Source organism: Labrus mixtus, chromosome 11 (assembly GCF_963584025.1).
Source record: "Labrus mixtus chromosome 11, fLabMix1.1, whole genome shotgun sequence".
NCBI classification, from domain to species: Eukaryota; Metazoa; Chordata; class Actinopteri; order Labriformes; family Labridae; genus Labrus; species Labrus mixtus.
In genome coordinates, this window is record NC_083622.1 from 26,129,448 (window position 1) to 26,156,528 (window position 27,081).

At 39.5% G+C, this 27,081-nt stretch overlaps 1 long non-coding RNA gene across 1 annotated transcript; it reads left to right on the forward strand.

Moving 5' to 3' along the window:
* Window positions 1-20,769: 20,769 nt before the first annotated feature.
* Window positions 20,770-21,129, forward strand: LOC132983128 (uncharacterized). The gene is made up of 2 exons (XR_009674787.1): window positions 20,770-20,994; window positions 21,050-21,129. It is a non-coding gene; the product is annotated as an uncharacterized LOC132983128 (long non-coding RNA).
* Window positions 21,130-27,081: the final 5,952 nt, after the last annotated feature.

The window sequence follows — 27,081 nt, forward strand, 5'->3', positions numbered from 1 at the left end:
GCGCATGATGGCTGTGCATTCGTCCATTTATGTGACATAGGCTATTGCGGAACAAAAAAAAAGTCAATTTCTTTTGCTCATGCAATGTTAAAGTTTTGAGTTCTGATGGCACGTTTCCCACAAAAAGTAATGTGGCATCCCAACAATAGTTTGGCTGTTACTCTCTTCAAAACCTTTCGATTATACACTCTTAAAACAGATGTGTTAAAAGAAACACGTCTTGTGTTCATTAAGAAACACATCTTGTGTTCATTTTAAGAAGGAACAATGTGGATTCCGTCCCGGCCGTGGGACAGTGGACCAGCTCTTTACCCTCGCAGGACTTCTTGGGGGGGCATGGGGATTTGCTCATCCAGTTTACATGTGTTTTGTGGATTTGGAGAAGGCTTATGACTGTGTTCCTCAGGGGATGTACTGCGGGAATATGGGGTCCCGGGGCCATTGCTACGAGCAATCCGGTCTCTGTATGACCAAAGTGAGTGGGAGCTGTGTCCACACCCTCGGCACAAAGTCAGACACGTTACCTGTGCGTCTTGGCCTTCGCCAGGGTTGTCCCTTGTCACCGGTCTTGTTTGTGATTTTCATGGACAGGATCTCAAGGAGCAGCCGGGGGTAGGATGGTATCCAGTTTGGGGGCCTAAAAATCTCATCTCTGCTTTTTGCAGATGAAATGGTTTTGATGTATTCCTCATGCTGGGTCTGGGAGCTCCAGCAGGTATTGGGGCGGTTTGCGGCCGAGTGCGAAGCGGCTGGGATGAGGGTTAGCACTTAGCACCTCCAAGTCCAAGGACATGGTTCTCTGGCAGAAAAAAGTGGCTTGGTGGGGAGTGAGTCCTTGCCCCAAGTGAAGGAGTTTAAGTATCTCAGGGTATTGTTCACAAGAGAGGGATAGACCATGATTTTGACAGTACAACATATAGTTGTGTTCTTGAATGTCCTCTGCAATGATCATTTGCAGGTTAGCGCATTGCTCTGGAACTATGTCATGTTGATATGTTTACTGGATAACAGTGGAAGTTTGAATATGTTTCTTCAAATGGTTGATATAAACATTTAATTGTATGAATTGTTTTTTGTGGACATTTTAGTATTTTAGCATATCAATATTGCATCATTCAATATTTTAAGAATAAAAGCGAAATATATAAACACATCTCTGTGTTAAGTCTGTGTTAATTTTTAACACATTTTTTTGTTGAAATATTAACACACAACATGTGTTAGAAGTGCTGACACACTGATTGGGTTGATATTAACACAAAATGTGTTGTCCTTACTGAGCCGTCAGACAGTTTGACAGAACCTCATTGAGGCCAACTGAAAGTCCTTCTCCAAAGCCTCCTGAACTCCTCCAACACCCAGGGTTTTGCCTCCGCAACCACTGAAGCCACCGCCCTCTGAGCCACCTGAAACCTGTCAGATGCTTTCAGAGACCACTGGGCTAACCAAGCCCGAAAGGCCTCCTTCTTCAGCCTGACAGCTTCCTTCACCACTGCTGTCCACAAACGGGTTCTTAGGCTACAGCCATGATGGAGGCTTTGAACATAGACCACTCGGACTTCATGTCCTCAACCTCTGATCCAACTCACCACCAGGTTGTGATCAGTTCACAGCTTTGCTCCTCTCTTCACCAGAGTGTCGAAAACATACGCCCGCAGGTCTGATGGAACAACCACAAAGTCGATCTTCAATCTTTGGCCTAGGGTGCTATGGTACAAGGTACACGTATGAGCATCCCTATCCCATCCCTACACATGGTATCGTTATGGCCAATCCATGACTAGCACAGAAGTCCAACAACAAAACACCACTCAGGTTCAGACCAGGCAGGCCGTTCCTCCAAATCAACTCCCCTCCAGGTGTCCCCATCGTTGCCCACGTGAGCGTTGAAGTCTCCCAGTAGAATTACAGAGTCCCCAGATGGAACCCCTTCCAGGACCCCATCCAGAGACTCCAAGAAGGCTGTGTACTCTGAACTGCTGTTAGGTGCATATGCACATACAACAGTCAGAGGCTTCCCTCTCTGCAACCTGAAGTCGCAGAGAGGTGACCCTCTCGTTCACCGGGGAAAACTCCAACACAGCGGCACTCATCCAGGGGCTTGTGAATATCCCCACACCCGCCCGGAGACTCTCACCCTGGGCAACTCCAGAAAAAGAGAGAGTCCAGCCCCTCTCCAGGAGTTTGGTTCCAGAACCAGTTCTGTGCGTTGAGGTGAGCCCAACTATTCCTAGCTGGTAGTGCTCAACCTCCCGCACCAGCTCCTTCCCCGCCGGTGACGTTCCAAGTCCCTAGAACAGGTCTGCACCGCCAGGAATCAGCACGCCCATGCATCAGCACGCCCAGGCATCAGCATGCCCAGGCATCAGCATGCCCAGCCATCCTCCTACGCCTGCCACCAAACTTGGCATGCACGAGGGTGCACCTCACACCAAATGTTTGACCTTGTCCATATAGATTATAACTAAAAATAGGCTACATCCATGATTTCTATACCTGCCAAAACTAAAATGTTAAACATATGGCTGTTTTAATTTTTTTTTATTAATGCTGCAAGTTTCTATGGGCATATGATATATAAAATAATTAGTATGACATTATATTCTGCAAATTATACTGTTTCCAGGGCCATCCCTGCTAGTGTTGCTTTATATTGTTAATTCAAATATCTTTTATTGAGCAAGTAAATTGGACATACATTCAACAATATATTTCAGACTTGTTTTTATAGTTATTACAATTGTGCATGTAACCCTGATGTTATTTGAAGCTCAGATATATTGATAGGCACAGAGGTAATATTTAAATAAGGTAGTTAAGAAATAAAGTGCAATAACATGCAATGTAAAGAACAGAGAAACAAACAGAGTGCAAATAATACTAAAATAAAAAATAAAAAACCCACCCACCCAACCCTTAGAGACCTTCACTCTTCAACCATCTCAGTTGTTGTACAGTGTGTGCTAGAACGAGGACTGCTGTATTCGGCCAGCAGTTGCAAGATATGATACAAGGGGTTTCCAGGTTTTATTGAATTGTTGAAGTCTGTCCTTCAGAACATATCTTATCCTTTCCAAATGGAGAGTGTTAGTTAGATTTTCTAACCACATTTTAGAGGTAGGCACAGTTGCGCTTTTCCACAAAGTAAGAACTCATTTTTTTGCCGTTATAAGACAGTAAGAGAGAAAGTACCGCTGTGTTGTAATAAGTTCTCTAAAGGTAAGAGATGTTCCAAGAACGATGAGCAGAGGCTCTGGTTTAATTGAAGTTTTCATGACCTCAGACATAATTTTGCAGATATCAATCCAGAAATATTTAATCCTTGGACATAAAGCAAAACTATGAAGAAGAGTTGCCACAGAAGACTGGCATCTATCACATTTAGGCGATACCTCCGGGTATATTTTGTGTAGTTTTTCTTTCGAGTAGTGGAGCCTGTGTATAATTTTAAATTGGATAAGACAGTGTCTTGCGTTATTTTAACATGTATACTCTCAAGGCTTTTCTTCCATAAATCTTCTGAAATTGATTCACCAGACTCTTCTTCCTACTTGTGCTTATAGCTTTCAGATGAGGGGGAGCTCATTGATAATAGAGTGTTATAGATATGAGATATCAACTTAGCTTCATATGGGGAAAGTTTTAGACAGCCATCTATTTTTGATAGTGTTACTGTCTCAAACCCTTTTGAGTGTTTCCGTATATAATCTCTAACTTGTAGATACAGAAAAAAGTTGTTATTCTCAAGTCCATACTTCCGCTGTAATTGTGTGAATGAAGCAAAGACATCTCCTATATATAGGTCCCCAACACAGTGAATGCCCTTTACGCTCCACATATGGAAGGTTCCATCAAGATTAGAGGGGGCGAAGGAGGGGTTCCTAGCAATAGGAAGTGCAAGGGATATAACACTAAGATTAAGATTAGACTTGATTTGCTTCCAGGTATGAATCATATTGTGTATAACAGGGATATTACTATGAAGCGATTTATTTGTCTTAGTTGGAGCTAGTAGGATTGCACCTATGGAGTGCGGGTAACAGTCTTCCTGCTCCAACTTCAGCCAATCAGACGATGGTATCGATGTATCTAACCAAAATCTTTATAACTGAAGCCCAATGGTAGAGCAAGAAATTTGGGAGTGCTAATCCTCCTTCAAGTTTTGGCTTACAGAGATGTTTTTTACCTATTCTGTGGGCTTTGTGTCCCCACAGAAAGGGAACTATTAAAGAGTCCAAGTGTTTGAAGAAAGATTTTTTGAGGAAAACTGGAATGTTTTGAAATAAATATAATAACTGCGGGAGGAAAACCATCTTCACAGCATTAATTCTTCCTATTAAGGAAATAGGCAGGGTGTCCCAAAACGACAATCTAGTCCGTAATCTTTCTATTAGAGGGGGAAAGTTTGCTTGGAAGAGAGAGGAGTATTCCTTTGTTACTGCTATTCCCAAATAGGTTAATTTTTCTAGACAAATGTTAAATGGGAGATTATCCAGGTGACTCAAGTCATTTAGGTGGATTGGCATTAGAACACTTTTGGTCCAGTTGACCCGGTAGCCTGAAAAGGTCCCGAAGAGACTGATTTTGTCTAGAAGTGTTGGAATAGTTATTTGAGGGCGAGTTATGTATAGAAGGATGTCATCTGCGTATAGCGACAACTTGTTGGTTGTTTCTTTAGTAGTGTATCCATATATCTGGGGATCTAGTCTGATATATTGAGCCAGAGGTTTGATAGCCAGAGCGAAGATTAAAGGGGATAAAGGGCAGCCCTGTCTCGTACCTCTATGCAAGCTAAACTGGGAGGAAATTGTCCAATTTGTGAGGATTTGAGCTGTGGGATTTTTGATTTTTTGTGAATCACTGTAATCACGGCCTCAGTCAAGGGTGCAAGCTTTCGGAGAGTCAGATGCGCTCTGTCAATGAGAGGTTTTCCATCCAGTCCCAGCACTTCCTGCAATAGCCCAGCGATAAAGTCCCTCGGTTTGGGTCCTTCAGCCCCTTCAGGGACTCCGATAATCCGGATGTTGTGTCTCCGTGAGCGCCCCTCTAAATCCTCGCATTTCTCCGTTAGCTTCTCGACTTCAGAGTTCAGGCGGGTAACTTGGCGATTGAGTGCCGTGACATCGTCTGAATAGTGTGAGGCGGACTTCTCTATATCTTTGATAGTATTTTCATGCGAGGCCGTAGTTTTCTCCAGGGCTGTAATGGAATTTTGCATTTCTTTTTTAGTTGTAGCCAGTTTGTCTCTTAGCACAGTGTATACTGTCTGTATACGGGCATCTATAGTGGCGCATATATCCTGTTTAATCAGAGATATTTCGTTCCGCAGTGCAACGATAGCAGCTAGCACAGCATGGTTTGGTGGGTCCGCCTCCTCACTCATCGTCGGGCACCATCCCATCAATCGAGTCTGGGGCTTGATCGAGGCCTGTTTCTTGTTGGTCGGTCTTTTTGGTTTTTCCCTTCTTCGACATCGTTTATTCCCCTTAAAACGTTCCTTTCCACTTACTCGTGTTTTCCTATATCACTTTGTAGTACTCTTAGGTGGATATACAAGTGTTTAGTGTTTTAAAAAAGTTAAGTTACCGGAGCTACGAAAAACACGTCTCACTCCTCCATTGCTCAACAGCGCCCCCCAAGTGTTGCTTTATATTGTTGACGAAAGCTTTTTGTTACGTAAATATTTTTGCAACCAAAGCTTCTAGTTTAAATAAAAACAACAGAACTTTGTCAGGTTTTAAACGTAAACATTCCGAGGAAAAAAATTTAAATTGAACTACGGAACTCAAGATCAAAGTGGAATGAAATGTGTACGCATCACACGGGCAGTGACATCATTCTCTGCAGGTCTTTATGAGGCAGACACTGTTCAAACAGTCAGGTCATTGATGTCTCTCATTAGTGATATAGGCTAGAGAAAGATAACCCTTCAAGTCATAGCAAAGACGGACAACTGATACAGACTACATCTGTTAATCGGAGATAAACTGCCACTGTATACAGCAGGATTTCATTGACACTGATCCTACAAGCCAAAGAAAATGCAGCAAGTACAGTATTCAAGAGACAACATGATGATCTTTGAACAAACTGTCGAATGCAGATGTCATGCAAGGGAGTTGTGGGAGCTCGAGAATCTCCGTCGAGACAACAGGCAGCTTGGAAATGAGTTGCTGGTGACAGGGCGAGAGTTGAAGAAACAAAAGAAACTCAAAGATATGTTCATCGACAGGAGTAAAACGCAGAGAAAAGAGCTGGACAAGCTGCATTACTACAACGATGAAGAAAAACTTTGCAACAAAAAGATTACCAGCCTGGTTAGGAATAAGATGAAAATAGATAATAGGATAAATCTCCAAGAAAATTATGAGGAGCTTCAGGTGGCTCATATGATCAGCCAGGAGAAGCTAACAAAGGAGCTGCAGCAGGAGAAGGAGAAGAGTGAAGGCCTACAGGAAGAGCTGGATGATCTTAAAGTATTATACCAAAACATCAGCTTTAAGTATGATACTGAGGTCCCAGCTCTCACTCAGCAGGTTGATTTGCTTGACCTCAAACTTGAGAAGGAAATGCAGTTTAATGCAGGAAGGGTGTTGGAGGTGCAGCAGGTCATTTTTAATTTGAGGGCTGAACAGGACACCCTCTGTTTAAAGACAGCAGAGGAGATCAACACCCTGCAGCACATTTCCTTTGAAAGGGAGAGGGCTCTCTTGAAGGAACTGGAAGAGCTTCAAACTCAACTCAGTCTCCAGAATCTGTGTCAAGAGAATGAGGAGGCAAAAGAGGCAGAAATTATCAGCCAGAAGTTTGCTGCTGAGCTTGAAGCAGAAAGACAGAAGAACAAGCTTCTCGAGGAAGAAAACCAGAGCATCAGAGTCTCGTACGATGAACTCAGGGAAAGACTTGCAGCGGTCATTTCAGACAGGGTGAAGCATCAGGAGTACCAGCAGCTGAGTTCTAACCTGAAGGCTGAACAGGAGACCTGTCAAAATATGGCTGAGGAACTGAACATCTTGAAGGAAGGTGCTTTGGAGAAGGAGGCGTTTTACTTGAGAGAGCCTGAGAAACTAAAATCTCAGCTCTTCCACCAGACTTTAATCAACCTTAAGCTGGAGGGTAAACTTGAGAAAAATCTCCAACCCCAAACAGAAACAGCCGGCTGTGAGGAGGAGCATGAGACCGGGTCGTGCCAGCAGCAGGAGGAGTCCTGCTCTGATGCACCTGTCGTCAAACTCCAAGAGGACCCTGAAGTCCCTGAGTCAATACCAGAGCCTGAGGTCCCTGAAACAACACCAGCACCTTCTAGGTGGAAAAGTTTCAGACACTCCATCGGGTTAAGGAAACCCGAGAGCTGGAAGAAGAAGAAGCCAACCTCCGTCTAGTCCTATCACCTTCTTCAACCTTCATCCCTCATCCCTTTTCAATCTCCACTTATGGGTTTTCTCCGGGCTGCTCCGGTTTCCCCACAAATCCAGATATTTATCTTTGGTAAATTTAAAAAAAAAAAAGGACATGGACGGGACGGCCTTGCGTATAAAGCTGTTTTAGTCCAGGAGAAAAGAAGCATATCATAATCTACTCCCTGCTTATTTGGATGTCATAAGCCTGCTAACATAACAATGCAGACCACTGGCACCACTCGACGGTTTCGACTCTACTGAGTCTTCGTCAGGACATAATTGACAGAAAAAAATGGTACTTAAATAGGATGTCATGCTGCTGTCTGGTAGTGCTGTGCCTTGGGGTAGTTTGAGTTGTCCTTGTGGCATATTTATGTTCAGCAGTTTGTTTTAGTTTGGTATTGTGCCCAGCGACATCTACTGGATCAAAAAGTCGCACATTCTTCCTTAAAATAAAAATTTAATAAAACATTTAAAATACAATTTTGTTACTCTGAGCTTTCACTGGTGTTCCAAAAACACATACTAACACTCAATAACTGCATGAAAGTCATTGTAATAGTTTAGTAAATGTTAATTGGTTGCTTGAGTAGTCTATAACTTCATGAAAAATGTAATAAAGAAGCAAACAAAATCACCAAGGAGCTTCTGTTTAAGGGATTTATTGACAAGTGATGTTTTGAGTCATACTCCATTTCTTTAAACCTATTTGTGTTTTTTTTAATTATTTTTTATGAAAATGTAACAAAAATAGTGTTGATGACTGATGATAACTGTTAACAACAGAACAAACCTGACTAGGGTTATTTCATGTTTTCAGATCACAAATGATGGTTACTTTGAACACATGTAGGCTAACTGAGGGAACATATGTAATTGAGATTAATGTTAAAGAAAAAATGACTAAAAGAAAACAATACCTCTAAATGAAGAGTTGAACTATATTAAGAGTATGTGTAGTGATGTTAATCTGGTCCCCAAACTATAGTCTGTATGTTTTGTTTTGACTTGTTGTAAAGGCCTGCATCATTTCCACCAAAAGTTAGTGTGAGAAAGGCATTTCAGTTATGACAGCTGCCTCAACAGGCTTTCAAACCTGGATTATTTGTGCACGGTAGCCATGAAAATACCTCCTGGACAGTCATTTGCCATCTCTTTGGGTCTCTAAGTTAAGACAAAAGACTATGGTTTAGGCAATAAACTTTATCTTGAAGTTTTAAGGTGGTTTTCTGGAGGAGCTCTGTTCATTTTGTGACGACCCTCAAAGTGCAACTTTGACATTTTAAATTCAGTGGACACATTTTTAATTATCCATGGGAAATTATTTTAAGCGTTCAAACAAGTAAATACAGCAATTTGTTGCAAAAGCAGTCGGGCAGTAAATACTGAACCCCTCATTGTGTTTTGTCTCTGCTCGCTCTGTGATATCAAATATGCCCTGTTGTAAAACAGAGGGATCCATTGTCTTCACATTAAGTTCTTCATAACTTGCTTAAATTTAATCCGTTCACTAAACTTTATTTTAGAGTCACAATGTACTGTGACACATCACAGTGGGTTGATTTAACTAACATGCCATTTATATTTTGAGCAGCAGGGGGCGAACTTGCCCTTACTAAAATGCAGTGACGGGCAGTATCAATTGTGGGTCAATTGTTGGTGTTTGTTCACTTAGTTGAGTCTAATATGAGAATGTTTCTTACTAAGAACAACAACAAACACCATATTAAATAAAGTAGTAGACATATGCATGCTATGAAGGCGCCAAAGTAACTGTTCACTTTTTCATCTCTGCAGTTTGGGATGGAAAAGTCTGTGATTACTGCCATAAAATAACAATGAAAATGTTAAAAATGTCACATATTTATTTTAAAAATATCACATGTTATTTGTCATTTGAATGTTTACAGACTTTCTACCTAAAGAAAACTGGTTAAAACAGAAAATATGTGACAGTAATAGGATTTTAAGAAAAAAGAGACTGCTTATTCACAGCTGAGCGATAATGATTTGATTATTTATAACATTTCTATTGAAAATGGGCTTCAAGTCTGCAGATGTTGTATAGTATTTTTATTTATCATTATGAATACTGAACGGAGGGAAAACCTTTGGACTTTTTAAAATTATATTTGTTGGCTTTTTTCATTTGTAATTCCCATTTTTCCTGGTTATTTTTCCTCATTTCCTTTCTCTTTCTCCACACACCATGCACTTTCTCTTCACACCGTGCATGGATTTTGTCCCGGAAAGGGAAAGCACCTGTGAAGCGAGGAAAAAGTATTTATTGATATTGAGACTTCCTGATATAAACTGTGAGCTGAAATGAGCTGCTAGCCAAATGACAAATCTTTCATATTCACCTCCTACCACTACTTAACAGGAAATTTAGGTCTGAGTGGAGGTGTGTGTGGGTGTGTGCAGATGTGAACATATGAGGTTTCAGGCTTTCCTTATACACAACATTAGAAAAACAAACCGTTTGTCATTTCAACTCAAACTTTGAAAATAATTTCCATATGTTCCCGTTATGTCAGGGTTTTAATAGCCTGAGTATTATCCTTAATTGTCATGTTTACATTGCTCCACGCACATGATTATATCTTTTTTTATATCTTTTCTTTTTACAACATTCTGAGCCCGCTGAAAGTGATTTAAGATGACCTTAATGCTGTGAGCTCAAACAGTTCAACACAGAGAGCCCATGGTAGCATTAAAAAACCTCCTGACCCCTCAGGCATAGAGCTGGCCCTCTCTGATAATATTTTCATAGGCTGTGAATTATAAGTGTTTAAAGGGGCACTAATCGCAGAGTCACACTCATGCCAAGAGCTGCTTAGTATCACTTAACCACAAAGTCTGGATGGAGAGCCTGCAGGGCCAGAATGCAAAGTTAAAACATTCATTATAACAATTGTTTTTTATGGCCTATCAACCTTTAAGAATTCAGTGGAAAATAAAAGGAAAGGACGATGTGGATGATAGGAGATGAAATAAAGCAAAAGATAGAAAAGTAAACCCCTGACATCACTTGAACTTGGCGTAGAACTGAGGGCCGCAGCATTTCCCAAATTCTCCAAACTTTGTTCGGGCACAAAAATAGCTGAAGGTTACCTAAATGTTGACAATGACTACTAAAGGTAAGAGTCCTGGCATGGAGGGAATCTGTAGGGAAACAAAGAGAGTAAAGGTTTCTCTTGATCAACTTGGAACAAAGTATGAACTTTTCATAACATGTCCTCACAAATAAAGAAAAAACATGTGATGAAAAAAAAAATACGATTTGAACTTAATTAATTGAATTGTTGGTCATTATGAAGTGGCATTTTTGCATTAATTGGATTGGACAGCTGAAGAGAGAAAGAGAAACAAATGTTGCGAGGCGAGAGTGAGGGATGACATGCATCAAAGAGCTGAGGTCAGATAAGAACCCGGCTGCTGCAACAAGGACTATAGCTTAATGAGTCACGCTGCATAACCGCTATGGGCTATCAAAGGCTATTACAATGTCTGTTAATAAGCTATAAATATTTAAGCATTTTAGAACATTAAATTCAACCATGTTAAGGTACCTGCACATTTCCCCATGTTCCAGATATGTCAGGGTTTGAATAGCCAGAGTATTACTCTTAACTTCCATGTTTACATTTGCTACTATAAATGTTGTGTTTTGTTTAATTATATCTTTTTTATTGTGCATGTGAAACACAACAGTTGTAGCAGTCATCACCATCAGAAGTCATATATTAACACATATTCTTTATATACATTTTTAACATTTGATTTTTTATCTACAATGTCTGAAATATATCGTTTTTATATATGTTTTTTATTTCTCATGTTAAGACCTATTTGCATATTTAAAAGTAGGAATATGCATTACGAAAATGAGATGTAATGCTAATTTAAACAATTATTTGTATATGATACAATTCTAATTGTACATTAAATGCGTATTTGTCATCTTGAGGTACTGCTGTTATTACATTGTGCCTTGAGATTAAATCTCAGTTGGACTACATTCCTTCCTTCCCTCCTTCCTACCTGTCTCTTCTCTTTATATATGTCCTCCACTCACTGTCCATCCTCTCTCATTCTCCACATTTTCTTTGGCCAGGCTCTGTGGGACTGGAAGTGTCTCCTCATCACAGCAGAGCTCGTTTCCCTTGGAGGCTGCAGTAGGATGTCTGTTAATCTGATCTGAAATCCTCAACCTGGATTTGGCTGCTTTTTACAAACACTGTTGGCTCTTGCCCGTCTTTATGTCCTCACATCGTTGTCTTTCTGAGAGATAGACAGCCTGCAATAACTCTACAATCAGCATTCAGTGATGTGTGGGACTGTGGGCCAGGTTTTAGCCTCTCAATACGTTGGCTGAGTTTTACTGTGGAGGCAAAAACGGTATTGTGCAATGAACTGTTCTCAAATAACACTGAGCTGCCACAGTGATGGACTTGTTCTGACAGACAATAAAAAAAAAAGTTTGAAGTTATTTTAACTGGGCAAAGAATATTTCTCCTGCAGGGGAGTTAAGTTGCATGACAGGAGCAGTTTGGATACATGATCACAGTTTAAGAAATCTCTGCAGGATGTCCACTCACTGCTGTCATGGCCACAACATGACTGTTTGAGCCAAATATACTCCCTTCATTTAAATGTATTACACAATACTTCTGCTGAAACAAACCTTCACTTTAATTGTCAACATATTTCAATGTATTCTGCAAGAAAACTGTAATAGGAGACGAAGAAAGTGGTTGAAATTGATTTGAGCTTTGCTGAAACATGTTTGCTCAAATGAAAAGAAAACTCCAAACTTTTTTTGAAGTCATAGTTCAGATAGTTTGGTGTGTGCTAAAAATGCACTCAAAAATCTGATACATGTCCTCAAGTGATGTCACTTGGGTCAACCTTGTTTGGAACCTACACAGTTTAAAAATAATAGTCTACATAAAGGGCAGTGGTGTTAGAGAGAAGTGAGCTTCCCAGATCAACATGTCCTCATGCTCATGTCTGCTAATATGTTAGCCACCTCAGGCCATATTAGCTATTAGCATTTTCAAATCCCCAACAGAGCTGTCTTTGGTAAATTTGGATTAAAGTTAATGAAGGCTCCAGATTTTGTCAAGGGGAGGGGAGGGGGGGACTATAGTTCGCATTGCTCTTTCAGCCTCTGATTGCCATTGCTCTCTTGCCTTCATATTTGCATCTTTTTTGTCTTTTTTTTTCTTCTCACAGTTAGTTCAGCTTTCGATGCGTCGCCCTGTCTCTCTACCATCCCATCAATCTCTTTTGTAATTTCTCTGTCTCTTTCAACCCCCTTATCTGTCTGTTCATAGAACTATGAAAAGTTTTGATGCAGATTCAGGTAAGTGATAAAACATCCACTTGTTCATTTATTATTATTAATTTTTTTTCTTGTTTTTTTTTGTTTTTTATTTTAAATGAGTTTGTGTTGTGTTTGTTTATTTTTGTCTTGTGTACAGCACATTGAGTTTACGTGTGTATGAAATGTGCTACACAAATAAAATTGAATTGAATATTTGTCCGTGGCACACTGTAAAAGACAATCATTTACGTTGTGTGCTTCAACAGGTAAAACATGTGTGATTGATATGTGGACTTGGAGGCATCCTCAGCAACAAACCAGTTTTCCAGTTGGTGAGGTAATGTGTGTACACAAAGTTTATGTTTTGTGTCTCTTTGTGAGGATGTTTGACCACTTGTTGCGGTTTGAAACTGATCAGTCATTTGGTGGTTTGGATGAGCGTCAGTTCAAGGCTTTAAAGACTGAAGCGAGGCAGTGGAATGTGTGTGTGTGTGTATACTGTGTATGTGTGTGTGTGACATGTGGTATGGCAAAGTGAAGATGACATTTTTGAGAGTACAGCATGTCTCTTCTCTTGTGCTCACCTTCTGTCAGAAACATCAGGTGGGTCTCTGGAGAGATGAGCAAACTTTCTTGGAGGAACAGAGAGTGAGGTAGAGAAAAAAAAAACGGAGTGAGAGAGAGCTGAGCAAACGTTTACCAGAATAAATAATGATTGTGTTTCTGTAGAGCAGCTAATATTAGATTGACAGTGAACAGTAGCCCATCAACAGTTAATGAAGACCACTAGGCATATGGGCTATATATGCTAAAAACATAGAGAGCAAATGATCGCTCAGCTGTTAAAACCATAATCAAAAAAACTTTAGATAGTTACAATCTGACAAAAACAGTAATTACAATTTCACTACGCCAAAAGCCTCTTACAGACGATATGTTTAGTGCAAACAACACTGTGCAACAAGGATCTAGCAATGTTGGGTACAACATGCATGTAGTGTGCAATGAGGTATGGGGTTCATAGGCTGCAAGGCAAGTCAACACCAAACGTCATTAGCATCATTAGCATCATTAGCATCAATCTGACTGAGCTGAGGTTGCCATGGCAGTCAGTAGAAAGCAAACTCTTGCCATAGTGGCATTCATGTGCATAGACAAGAACAAAAAGAAGAGGAAAAGAAAACTGTGGACATGGTCAAGGCAAGGGAAAAGAGGCTAAAGTGGGACGCCAGTGTTGCACTGAGAGCTTGAGGAAAGTCACGCCTTTGTAATCATAAGCTTTGGACAGCTCTGACACCTGTGTGGTTGTGCTGATTAGTGTGTCTTTTCATGCTGCTTTGTATTGGTTGGTAGTTGATGTAGATCGTAGAAACTTTCACATTGGAAAATGACTGTCCTAATCTTGTGTGTTAAGATATTTGTCGAAGGTCATTGGTCCCAAGACCGCGAGATCGGTCATCTTTGAACCTCTCTCACAGTGAGGGCCGCCTTTTGGAGGCCAAGACAACAGATATTGCTATGATTGATCATCTTTTATCTGGGACAGCCCAACAATGTACAGTCTGTACACTCATCAGTGTTTCAAACAGAAATGAATGCTACACAATTACTAAATCTAAGTTAGCAATAAGTTAATATTCTAGTTACTTTTAGTCCAATGTTGATAAAGAAAATGTAGAATTTTAACAATGTGAGGCATAAAACAGATTTCTTCTTTAAAAGTGTACAAGCTTTAATATTTAACTTTACACTTACATTATGAAAATGTGACAAATTGGGAATATAATATTAAAAAAAAAGATTCCAGCTGTTTTTCAGTCTTCATACATGAAGGAAACTTCCAAATTAAGATTGTTTCTTAAATCTAGTTTTCATGTTACCACAAAATGAGTCTGAAATGATAAAAATGATTTTATCTGTATGCTTTTTCATTTATCCCTAAAATATTGCATGCAATAACATGTTTTGTATAAAATCAAGGAATATTTTTTCTCTTAAAGAAACCACCGCAGGAAGGAAAGTTCCTAAAGGAGTCACTCTGAACAGAAAACGTGGCTTCTTCCAACAAAACTCTTGTTCTATTTCTGAGCGTTGTAGCTTGAAACTGTAAAAGATATATAGAAACTTATTATAACTTAGCCTGTAACTTATATTGTAAAAACAGATTGTATGTCACTTCCCAGAGATAATGACAGAAGCAGGACTTTTATACTGTACAAAGTAACTAAGACCACATTCTCTGACATTTCAAAGTGTTTAGTCCTGTTGTTGTATTTTGACAACATTGTGGACTTGAGACTGTTTGTAGATGAAATAAAACTGGTTGGCCACAGGAAGTCACATGCTGTGAAGCACATTTCATTTTCACTGTGCAAAAAATAAATGCAGTTTTTTTAATCATTCTGGACAATCAATAACGTTTTATTTCTTCAGATATTTTCTGAATGGACTGAGCCAAAGCAGCTTATTGTTTTATACTTCTGACTGTGCTGCATGTAGACTTCATGCTATTAATAATGGAGCACAAATACTCATAATAAACTCTGAGCTACAATGATGTTTAAACAGCTGTTCCTTCCACTTCTTCTCCAGAAAAAGCAACTTTAAGTACATCTCAAGTCTCCTCGTTTCTCCTTCCTCTACACCTCTCTTTCACCTTCCCATTTGTCTCGTCTGTATTTCAACCTTTTTACCCCTTCTCTTCTTTCAATAGGGGGATCTATCTTAACACATATTACAGTAACACCATGAGTTTACTCATCTTCTTCTCCTCTTTCTTCTCCTCTCACCTTTAGGTATCATCACCCAGTCCTGAATGTGACCTCTCTCTTCTCTTACACTCCTCATCTCTCCCCTTCGCTTGTCACTATCACATCATGCCTGTTAGCAAATCAGCGTCTGTTCAGTGTGTTAGACACGTCGCCCCGCGGTCGGCCACCCAGGAATCATATCTATTTACTTTCCCTGTTTTCCAATTATTATTTATTTCAGTCCGTCTCATAATTTCCTTTAATTTCCCCTACTCCTCTTCTTCTACCTCACCAAACGTTGTCTGTTTATTGTTTCTGCTTCTCTATGTCTCGGCCGGCTTGTTTCACACGTCATCTCTCCGTGTATCTCAGCACCACTTTCTCTATGTCCATGTACCCTGATGTCATCTGTTTGCTTTGGTCTGCTCGCCACTCTTTGACATAAATATGGACCAAAACATGTGACAGTGTTTACACAGACACCTCCTTTAATTGGCCGTTAAAATATCTGAATACAGTAATTCACACTTTTTGGTGATTAAGTGTGAGTGAGTGTGCAAGATGAAAGAAGAGCTGCTAGTCTGGCCTTTGGGGAAGCTCTCCACTTTGAAGTTAATTGTTTTGGAAAAACAAGCAAATTGGTGCAAATTTACTATAAGCTTCATCCTGTTTTTGTTAGCTCATGTTTATTTTTCTATCGCATCCCTAAAACTGCTGCATCATATGCTGAAAATATCTGATGTTTAAAAGCCTCAGTCATCCCTCTCATTGAGATTGAGATCGTTATTTCACACAGGAAAATCTGCAGGTATGTGGATACAGGGAAATTTTGCAATTTTGCTTTGTTGTTATACTGGATGACATTTTCACTTTAAATCACATATACCTGCACAACTGCACAGCATCTTCATTGAGCCTTTTATACAGTTTGTGTTTTAATATTCTATTAGGCCAATATATTTTAAATATATTTTTATCTTATTCTGTCTAAATTGTCAGCTTGAGCACTGCTGTTTTATAGCGTCTTACTATTTTTTGCCTTAGTCCTTTGATAATTGTTTTGCACCAAAACAACAAATCAAATACGTTCCTTGTACATGTACTTGGCAATAAAAAACTATACCGCTGAATCCGTGAGATGCAGATTGGGATTGGGGCTGAAGTTTGGAAAACAGGGAACTCACAAGAGGTATCCCTCGCCATCCTGCTGTATCTTATAAAAGTGATCATCAGACCCTCATGCTACATTTTGAATCCCTGAGGATGGAGAATATGTATCCTGCTGTCTGTACATCTTCAAAGCTTTACCTGCAGTATGAAGCTTTAAATCCACACAGGGGGATTCTTCCTCTCAGCTGCTGTAAGCGGTAAATGTTCAACAAAGGAAGTAATTTTCATGGGCAAGAACAACCAGTCACATATTTTTCATGGTTCCTGGGGCCTCCCCTCCATCATATATTTGACACACATCTCCCCTCCTCCATCAAACGCAGAAAATCAATCTGCTTTGGTCTGTTGGAAGTTGACAGGCTTGTTGTGCGAGACAGGAATCAGACCTTGACCACCTGTGTGGATTTCTACCACTGAACCACCAACAATAACAAACAGAAGTATATGTAAACTTGATCCTCACTTGTGAATTACATTTCTCTTTAACTGATTGAGAACTGCAAATGATGATCTGGTCCTTGAGCAAAGTTGTGGTGGGACAGCAATCAGTGGGCTCCTAGACTAAGGACCCTTGTGTATATTATGCAATTCTAGCAATTCTTTCAAAGTTGTAACCCCCCCCCCCCCCCCCAAAAAAGAAGAAAAGTAGCCTAACTACTTGTGTGTGTGTGTGTGTGTGTGTGTGTGTGTGTGTGTGTGTGTGTGTGTGTGTGAGTGTGTGTGTGTTTTAGTGTATAAAAACTTCTTCTCAACCCCAGATGTACTTTTTGTCATATTTCACAGAAACGTCAACTTTTACCAATTTTTTTTTGTATTTAGATCAAGCATGTTTTTCATGTACTTTTAAAGTGTATGTTTGGGTTCATGTAAGGATTATCACAAAGTTTCATGAGATGTGTCACTTTCTCTGTTATCATGAAGGAGACAGACATGAGTCGGTGCACGTTTTACTCCTTTTACACCAAACACAATTTGGTTGGCCTAACTGTTTTCTTTTTTCCAAATGGCATTAAATATAAAAATATGAATCATTTCAGAAGATATATTTAAAGCTCCAGAGAGGAACTTTTTGGTTCATGTCCGTTCTGGCGCCTCTGTGGACAAAGCTTATCATGTTGCTGATTTCATGTGTAAGTAGTGTTTTTATTCATTCTGCTCTTATTTAACAAAAATGAAAAAAAGTATGTTTCCTCTGTATGAAGTCAGTGGTTTCAGGCGTTAACAACAAAAATATAGAAGTATTGAACCTTGTTGCTGATGGTTTCATTTGCTTTTTAGAAGTCATATAGAGATATTAGGGTTTGTTCCAGGGTTTCTCCTCATAGGAGCATTTACATTTTGCTAGAATGCATGGTGTCTTATAGTCCTTCAGTTGTCCCTGAATGGTTAATAAGTAGTTAGGATGAGAGTCACATTGCACTCAACAACTTGATGAACTATTGTCCTATGTTGTCATCTGCATCTCCATCTCCAGTCTGATCAATAGATTGCTGCAGAGGAACGTGAAATAACTGGTCTGTGTACTAAGCTCAGTCCCACGTTACTGCCAGCACTTGGCCTCAGCGTGCTGGGCCACAGATCACCTTGTTAGTCTCCATTTCAGATTCAAACCCAAACCTGGAAGTTCCATCTGTGTGATTCACTCCAAGGCTGACTGAAGGATCGGGTTGCCCCTCCGGCTCCTTGAAGAGTGTGTATGTGTGTTTTTTTAAGCTTGTTCTTGCAGACATACTATGTGTATGTCGAAGGGCTTTGTATTTGTACATGTGTGTAAATATCTGTGTGTGTGTGTGTGTGTGTGTGTGTGTGTGTGTGTGTGTGTGTGTGTGTGTGTGTGTGTGTGTGTGTGTGTGTGTGTGTGTGTGTGTGTGTGTGTGTGTGTACTTGTGTGTGTGTGGGGTGAATGAGGGCCAGGTACGGGTTGAGGAGAAGGATTGATGGTCCAGGAGGGACTCGGCAGCTGGAACAGAGAGCAGACAGACGGACGGATGGATGGAGGGAAACAGGGGAATAAATCAGAGAAAAAGAGGAGAAGAGGAGAGTGCCTGGACAGAGAGAAGGAGAGCAGACAGAGGAGAAAAGGAGAGATGAAAAAGAGGGGGATCATAGAATAAAATAGATCGGTCCAGACAAACAAACTGCAAATTCTTCAGAAATGATGTGATGCACAATTTCAGTAATAGCCCAGTAGGTTGCAATATGTGCCGTCATTTAGAAATGCCAAGAGACCATAGGAAATATCATATAATACTAATGTATCTGACCACAACCATGCTTGACTCTGTGCAGACACAGACAGACAGACACACACACACACACACACACCTCATATCCATCTTTCCTTTTCCTTTCCTTCGTTCTCCACTTCTCTTTTCCTCTTTTCACCACATCTCTTACTTTCTCTCCTCTTTCCTTTCTGCTGCTAACCCTTTCAGCACACACACACACACACACACACACACACACACACACACACACACACACACACACACACACACACACACACACACACTCATGACCACATCCCCTCCTCTCTCCTCCCCTCCCAACCTCAGGTCGTGTGGTAATGAGTGTGTGATGGAGCCTCGTGGCGAGCAGACTGGCAGAGGTATTTTTAGCACTTCTGGTGGTTTCCATCACTAAATATGCTCCAACTTCATATTTCAGGATTGAATCCAACCTCAAAGGAAGAAATGGATAGTTTGTTGCAGTTAGTTTAAGCTATTAGACATCACTGTGAAATGTAGCGGGGAGATTTGTGGATTGACAGGGAGGACAGTAATTGGTGATAACTTAAAAAACAACAACTTGGTGTTGGATGAAGAAAACGTTTGAGAGGGATACAAAGACAGAACTTCACTTGGCGACAAAAAAGTTACATTACCTCTGTGCTACAGTTACAAACCATGAGGGAAACTAATGAGTGGAAACAATCATCACATTCAATCAGTCACAGCAAAGAATTTTCCTTGTGTGGCATCCGCTTTTATTTCAAACAGATGTAAATTATGCATAAATAAAGGCTAGAGTATCTTAGAAATGGTTTAAATTAAATCAATCTTTTCAGATTTTTCGCTGGCCGTGCATTGTGTTGTAACAGGTTCTATGTCACTGGCGAGGTACAATGTAGCAGGAAGACTCATTTCAATGAAATGACTCTACCTGTTCATACACGCAGTCTTAGCATGCCATTAAATGTTCAGCTTAAAGGTGACATCTGATTACAAAACAACTGACACAATCAGAAGAGACTTGTTCAAGAGAGGTGACAAGAACTAGTTTGATTGCAGGGAGCAATCTTACAGTACATATGTTGGTTTGAAACTTTAGATCAGACTGCAGTCATCAGAAACATCGACTGAAATGGACATATAGTGTGACATTATACCTGACATTATAACGGTCTGTCTTATGCCTTTATAATGTCTTGTGTTCAGCAATTTGACTGTGCCATGTTGGTTTTCTGGAGTGAAAATATTTGAAGGTGGGGATGATTAGTTTAGTTTAGTTTAGTTTAGTTTATTTGCACATTTTTTGAAAGAAGAGTCAAACAGAAAATTAAAACAAATAAAAAATAAAACACATGTGCAGGTGAGGTAGAAACCCATGAGGGCTTATCTCAAAACCTCACTTTAAGAGATTAAACTATACTATAAATTATTAAGTTAAAATAAAATACAGTAAAAATAACAAAGTAAGAATATTTACTATCACAAATAAAAGTTACCCTAATGAAAATGACATACAAACATTGAAAACATAAAAATAGAGCAAAACAGGACATACAGTATGTAGACAATATAACAAAATCAGGACAATTCACTATTCACTACAAATCTTTCTGACATCAATGCATTTCTGAGTCTCAATTTGTATCTAGAAAAAGACAAAAAATCATTAAGTAAATAAATATGTGTGTTCCATAATTTGACGTTGATGATGTTGGAGGGGAGTAAGGGGTTGGCAAAAACAATGTTATCTGTCATGATTTGGTTTTGAATTTGAGTTTCCCTGTTTTATCCCAGTGTTGCTTGTTTCCCTTGTGTGTTAATGTTTCCTAGTGTTGATGGTTTCCTAGTTTTGTCTTCAGTGTTTTCTGTTTTATTTTGTCATTTCTTATCCTCGTGTATCTCTGTGTTCTAGTGTGTTTTGTTAGACTCTTGAGTTCTGTGTGTCTTTAGTGTTTCATGATTTATTTTGTATTGTCCTCAGTGTTTCTCCCTGCCTTGATTGCCCTGATTGTCTTCACCTGTGTCATTAGTCTCACCTGTGTTTGTTTACTCCCTTGTCTATTTAGTCTCTGTGTTTCTTCCCTCCTGTGTCAGTTCATTGTTGTTTGTATGTCGTCCGTTGGTATGTCAGTTTTTGCTCGTGCTCCTCTGTGGCTCCGTGTTTTTGAGCCCTGTGTTTTTTGTTTTGAAAGTAAGTTTTTGTTGCCTTTGGCCTTTTTGTTTAATTAAAGATTTTTGGTTATTCTGCACTTGGGTCCACCGCCCTGGCTGGCTGGAGTTATTCATTACAGGAATAAAAAAATCCAAAAGGTAAACACCTCTATATACCTCAGTTGGAGACCAGTCTAAAACAGGCTAAGGGTTAAATTAATTGTAGATACCTATTTTTTAAAAAACCACAATATTTCCTTTAATAAGCCACAAACAGGTCACTTTTAACTAGTACGGATGAGTGTTCGGGTCAAGGCGACCAATCCAATGTCCCATGCATTAGTTTATACATCTTAATACACTCGTCTACCTTTTCCAGTTGGTTATTATATGCCCATGAACGAGTTGATTCCAATAATCCCATATACACAACAAATCAAATAAAGGCAAGTTAAACTCAAACACTTCACGGCCATACAGTCAAAGAACTTAAATGCCTTCAATTCACACACCTGAATCCAATTACTTGGAGCCTTGACTTTATGCACCATAAAGTCAAACACTGGCTCTACCCAGTGTTTGACTGAGTGTCTCATACAGGGATGAAATGGCTGCATTATCATTTAACAAATACAACACACAGGCCCCTAATTTGTAACATAAACAATTCAAAACATATTTATATAGGCTAATGAAGCAATATTCTCAGCAAACAACATCATATGCTCACGTTCTGATATGTTTTATAAACTCTGTGGAAACTCTTAAACTGCTGATATCTTCTGCTGCTCTAATCTACCTTAATAAAGTCAATGCTCAGATCCTGTGGCAAGGCATGACTCAGTGATGTGCTCATGGACGCATTACACACCTCCTATCTCTTGTACTGAAGAGGAGAAAAATGCACAAGAGCAGCTTATAACGTGAGTCAATGAAGGCCCAGGACGCAAATTTTGATGCCCAAGATCGGAACACGTCACCAGTCAGTAACTTTGGACACGTAGAACCTTTTACATCTACTTTGTTATTGCAGATTATAAATTTTACTCAATCTAATACATGCAATATTTTGCTCTGAAATTCAATGGAGCAGGTTCAGAAAATAGGTTTACACGATGGAAGGACAACAAACTGCTGATTCAGGAGTTCTGTCTGTCCTCGCTCGTGGAAGCTGCTACGCGTGGATGCAGCTGAGCGGCAGTTTCTCATGTGTGATTGGTCTTCACAGTCATGGGACAGGGAAACAAGCACCAACTCAGCCCAATAAGAAATGACTGAATACAGTCGGAAGAGAAGCAGTGATAGACAACTTTTGCGAAGTATTCATTTAGCATTGACTTTTTAAATGACTCGATACATCAAAGTAGTCACCCATCCCTACTGTGAAGTTGGATATTGTAATATTGAGCCTAATGGGAAAAGCCTGGACATCAAGGATCTGCAGTTTTTGGCACTTGAGTGTTGGCTTCATTATTGTCTTGTATCAAGACCATGACAAACCAATTCAGAAGATCTTTTACTTGATCCTTTGCACCATTTTCTCTCATGTAATATATAACATACCAACATCCTCAGTTGCTTTATCATTGTTAGGAAGGTTTAAAAGTCAGAACTGGTTTTAAATCAAATCAAATCAAATCTTTGTGACATTTGCAGTTCAGGTATTGTGTTGCATGTGGTCATGTGCCATTGGCAGGACACAAGAGCCATGACAAAGTACGCTTCAAGACAACAACAAATAATACTAAACTCAAGAAAAACCTGACTAAGAAGTTCCCCTGACAGTATGTCTGACCTAACAGCTCAGTTTGTCACATGTGCCTTTTGTGTTGTAGAAAAGTTGCTGCCTCAGCCTCATTTTGTGCTGATAAAACAGCTGCTCATGCATTGCTCACTATGTTTCCATAACGAACAGTCAGCTGCAGCTGCCACCATGCTGTATATTTAACTCTTAAACACTTAGCAGAAACTCCCCTCACACAGCCAATCTGTTCCTACAACAAACTTTCCTTCACTACTTATTCCACTTCCAGCTTGTTGTTTTCCCAAATTCAACCCACAGTCATTTTTGTAGTACAACTTTTATCTTTGTCTGGACCTTAACCTCTTGTATAGAAGCACAAATTTATCTTCAAAACTTTTCAGACTCATGGGAGAAAAGGGTTGGGGTCTCTTTAATCTTAGTTAAACCCTAACACCATGTTCATAATCACATGTTAGAAATGAAATAAATAATATAACACTTCAGACGGCTGTATCAGATTCTATGAAAAAACCTTAAACCACATGGTGTGAGAACATGTTGACTTTTCTTTTTCTTCACAATCAGTTAGATATTTGTGGTTTTAGGGAGATTGTGCTATTATACTGTATTTCTTGTTGAACAGCTGAGCACAATTTTGTTTTGCAGGGGTTGCCAGGCATATAAGTGCTGGACATGGGGATACCTTTTGTTCCTGAAAAAAATGTTAGACTCGTTTCCCTCTGAAGCAGAACGAGATGGAGTTTTCCCCTGAATGTTTTTTGAGCAGAAAGGTGATAAAGTTATGTAAGAAACTTGTATTATGTGTTTTAGAGCTGAGGGTTTGAACAACTAGTATCCAAGGTCATATTTATAGAGTTACTTCTCCTGTTACTTAAAGTCTTTCTATGTGATTTTTCACACTTAAATATAATAGAAATCAAGTATATCCTCTGAAAATAACTTAGTGAGTCATGACTGTCTACAATGGGTGTAACACCCGAGTCCCACTGTCTGTGATGTTTTCAGAGTTTTCAGAGTCCTATCTTCACTTTGTTTACATCGCCAGGACGGCCGGCTGACTCCTCCTCTCATGTATAAAAGTTGTTTAATTGAGGGACTAGAGAAAAGAAGAATAACATACTGTACTCACTGCTTAACTGTGTTTCTAGATCACGCTCATTTCAGGTAAATTTACATGCAGTGTGAAGATACGAGCATAATAAAGATCACTAGCATTAGCATGCTAACACAACAATGCAGCAAGAGTTGTTTTGGTTTCATGCTGGTGCTCAAGGGCGACATCTGCTGGATCAAAAAATCGCATATAAAGCCTTTAAGGATCAAACCATGGATGATGTAAAGATAAGTGTTCCTCCATTGATTAGCTATTTTTTGTTTTCAATTAGTAAAACCTTCAACAACAGAATGGAAATCCCATTTAATTAAAAAAAAAAACTAAAATAACACACTCAGTGTGGGCTCAGACCCAAATACGCTTGACCCCAAAGTCTGATTCATTTAATCAGTGGGAAAACAAACTTACAATTACTGGGGTACCCTGCCTTAGTCCGCTTGAAGGGGTAGTCTTGGGCATGATTTATGTGTACTTGAATACAGTCTGTGGGAGATGTGAATGCCACTGTGCTCAAACAAGGATATGGACCGCTATATGACGTAGTTCTTTAAAAAACTTCTTATCCACCCAGCACAGGCCCATTTCATCGTCTCAGCTGCACGGTAGATGTGAGAGTAGAAGGAGGGTGGTTGTTGGCGTCTCAAAAACACCAAAAACATCCACAGTTTGCAGGATGGACTCAGCATGCAAGTGGTTGCCATGGTTGCCATGGATGACACATTTGCAAACTATGTGCATCAATCGTTTGTACTGTTATTGAACAGTACATATTACATTCATAATTTGTTAAATTTCCATTTGAAATGTGGCTTCCTGTGATATATCTAATGTTTGTTATTTCCTGTGCTTGAGTTAACTGAGGTGACCAACCCTGCAGGGAAGATGGTTAGAGCAAGATGCACGCAAATGTACATGTCAGCCGCTTTATGTTTGGTTTTCTGTTCCAAGACAGACGCCAGGGCTAGTGCTCTTGTGAGTTGATTCATGCTCAACTCCCTGCATTTCTTGTTTTCCCAACATGATGTTTGGCACATTTCCTGGTAGAACATGTACATTTCTAAATAGATGTCAGTTTATTGGGCCTTCAACAAAGCCTCTTGAGTCTGCATCCTACATCACATTTACACATCTTGCTGAGCTGTCTTACAGGGAAGGCTTTTTGAATGATGATCTAAGTTTCAAGTCCTGTGAGAAACACAAAGTCAAGAGAAGGAAATTGTAGAAGAAAAGCATCTGTACTCCCTTCTATTGTTTTTATAGATTTCTCAAGCCAGATTTATGCAGCTTTATCTTGAAATATCTATTTATGTCAACCATTATGTTTGTGACGTGAAAAAAGTGGAACCAACGGCATCTTATTTATGATGATCAAAATGTAAAAATGTGTTCTTTTTGCAAAAGGAAAGACAATTCTGAGCTCTGATGGCTCAGAGTAGAGACAATATCTAATTCTTTCATTCATTTAAAAGCTGCCACATTTCTGTATGCTCCATCTCCTCCATCTTTATTTCTGTTGGCAGACTTGTATTCTTCTGCCTGGACATCACTGTCTGGAGAGGATAAGGTTAGTTTGTGGTCTATAAACAAGTGGCAGAAGCACATAACATTAGTAATAAATCCCATCACCTCACATCTTACGGTGGCTGCTGGGGTCAATTTACTTCAAATTCAGTCTAGACAAAGTGTAAACAGAAGGTTCCCTGTGTATAAGCATCATGTTCTTGTGATAATTTATTTATCAAAAAATATATCCACTCTGGGACAAAGCCAAAGTCTAAATCAAAAACACTTTTAAAAATGTATTCTTGAGCTTTCAAGCCTTTATTCTAGATTGCACAACACAGCCAAACATAGCTTTGACATTGAGCATCAAACCAACCACTAGGCCAACCGGTGCCCCAGAAAAAACACCTTTTGAACATGAAATGAGAATGGAAATCATCGCTTGTCACACTCATCACTGTTTAATTTTCTGTCTTAACAGGAAGCATCTTCCATTCGTAATGTCTACTGGCTCTACTGGCCATGTTTTCTGTCCATCTGGCTTCCCTTACTTTCCTCCTGTCTGTTTTGTCATTTGAATCTGTCCAGGAGTCTAGGTCTTCTGAGTCAGCAGGTCTTCTGGGAAATAGAGTTCTGAAGGTCCTAATCCTTTCCATTAAGACGGCAGCTTCCTTTTGTGTGCCTGTGTGTTTTTGTGTGAGGCTACATGAAAATGTTTCATGGCCTGCTCTGATAAAAATAGAAAATTCATAAAGGCTTGTAAAATAAATTAAATGAAATGTCTAGTAAATGCACACAGGATGCTGCAAGTTTCAGGCCAAACTCATCCATCCTGTCTGAGGTTGATGTTGAAACAGGAGTAACATTATTGATTCAGAACCAAACAATCCATCAAACAATAATTCATGAAACTTCCTGAAATCTGTCTTGAAAAAGTCAAAATGAGAAAAAACCACAACATGAGTCCAAAAACATTCCTAGTTATTAATAAACCTCATTAGAAAACTGCTCATTTTGCGTTTTGTAACATGTCCAATCATGTTTTGATTGATATATTCCTGGCTCCCAAAACAATGGTGTACCATGTGAAATTCAGCCTAGTGCAGATTTTAACCGTCTGTTTGAGTTTGTCTGAGGAAGAATCAGAGCAGGAAACAGAAAATACTCATTTGAACTGTTCACTGAATGGTGAGTTACAAAGGGTTTACTATCAATGGCTGGTTATCAGTTTGCAAAAAAGACATTCAGCATAACCTCTTAATAACGATCAGGGGCGTGTCCACATTGTTTTGACTGGGGTGGCCTAGCTGGGGCACTGACTTATGCAGGGGTGGCATGACCTTTGGGGTTCCATTCTGGCATGTTACCCTTTCATGCTATATGGAGTTGTAAGTAAAACCATTAGGCAACATGTAAACCCTCTTGCTTGATTCTTTACAAACTTAAAAACAAAGATGTATGTGCAAAGTCATCATGTTAAGAGAGGTTTCAGTGGGTACTTATCCAGTAAAGAAACCTAGAGTCACACAACCAAAAACATGATTGGTTCTTTTTGAAATATTGTAATTGACTGAATTTTTTACAAATGTTTCACAAAGAAGATCTTCAGGTTCAAACTGAGAGCTATTATAAAACACAGTTAAGGTGTAACGGTAATATGAAACAGAG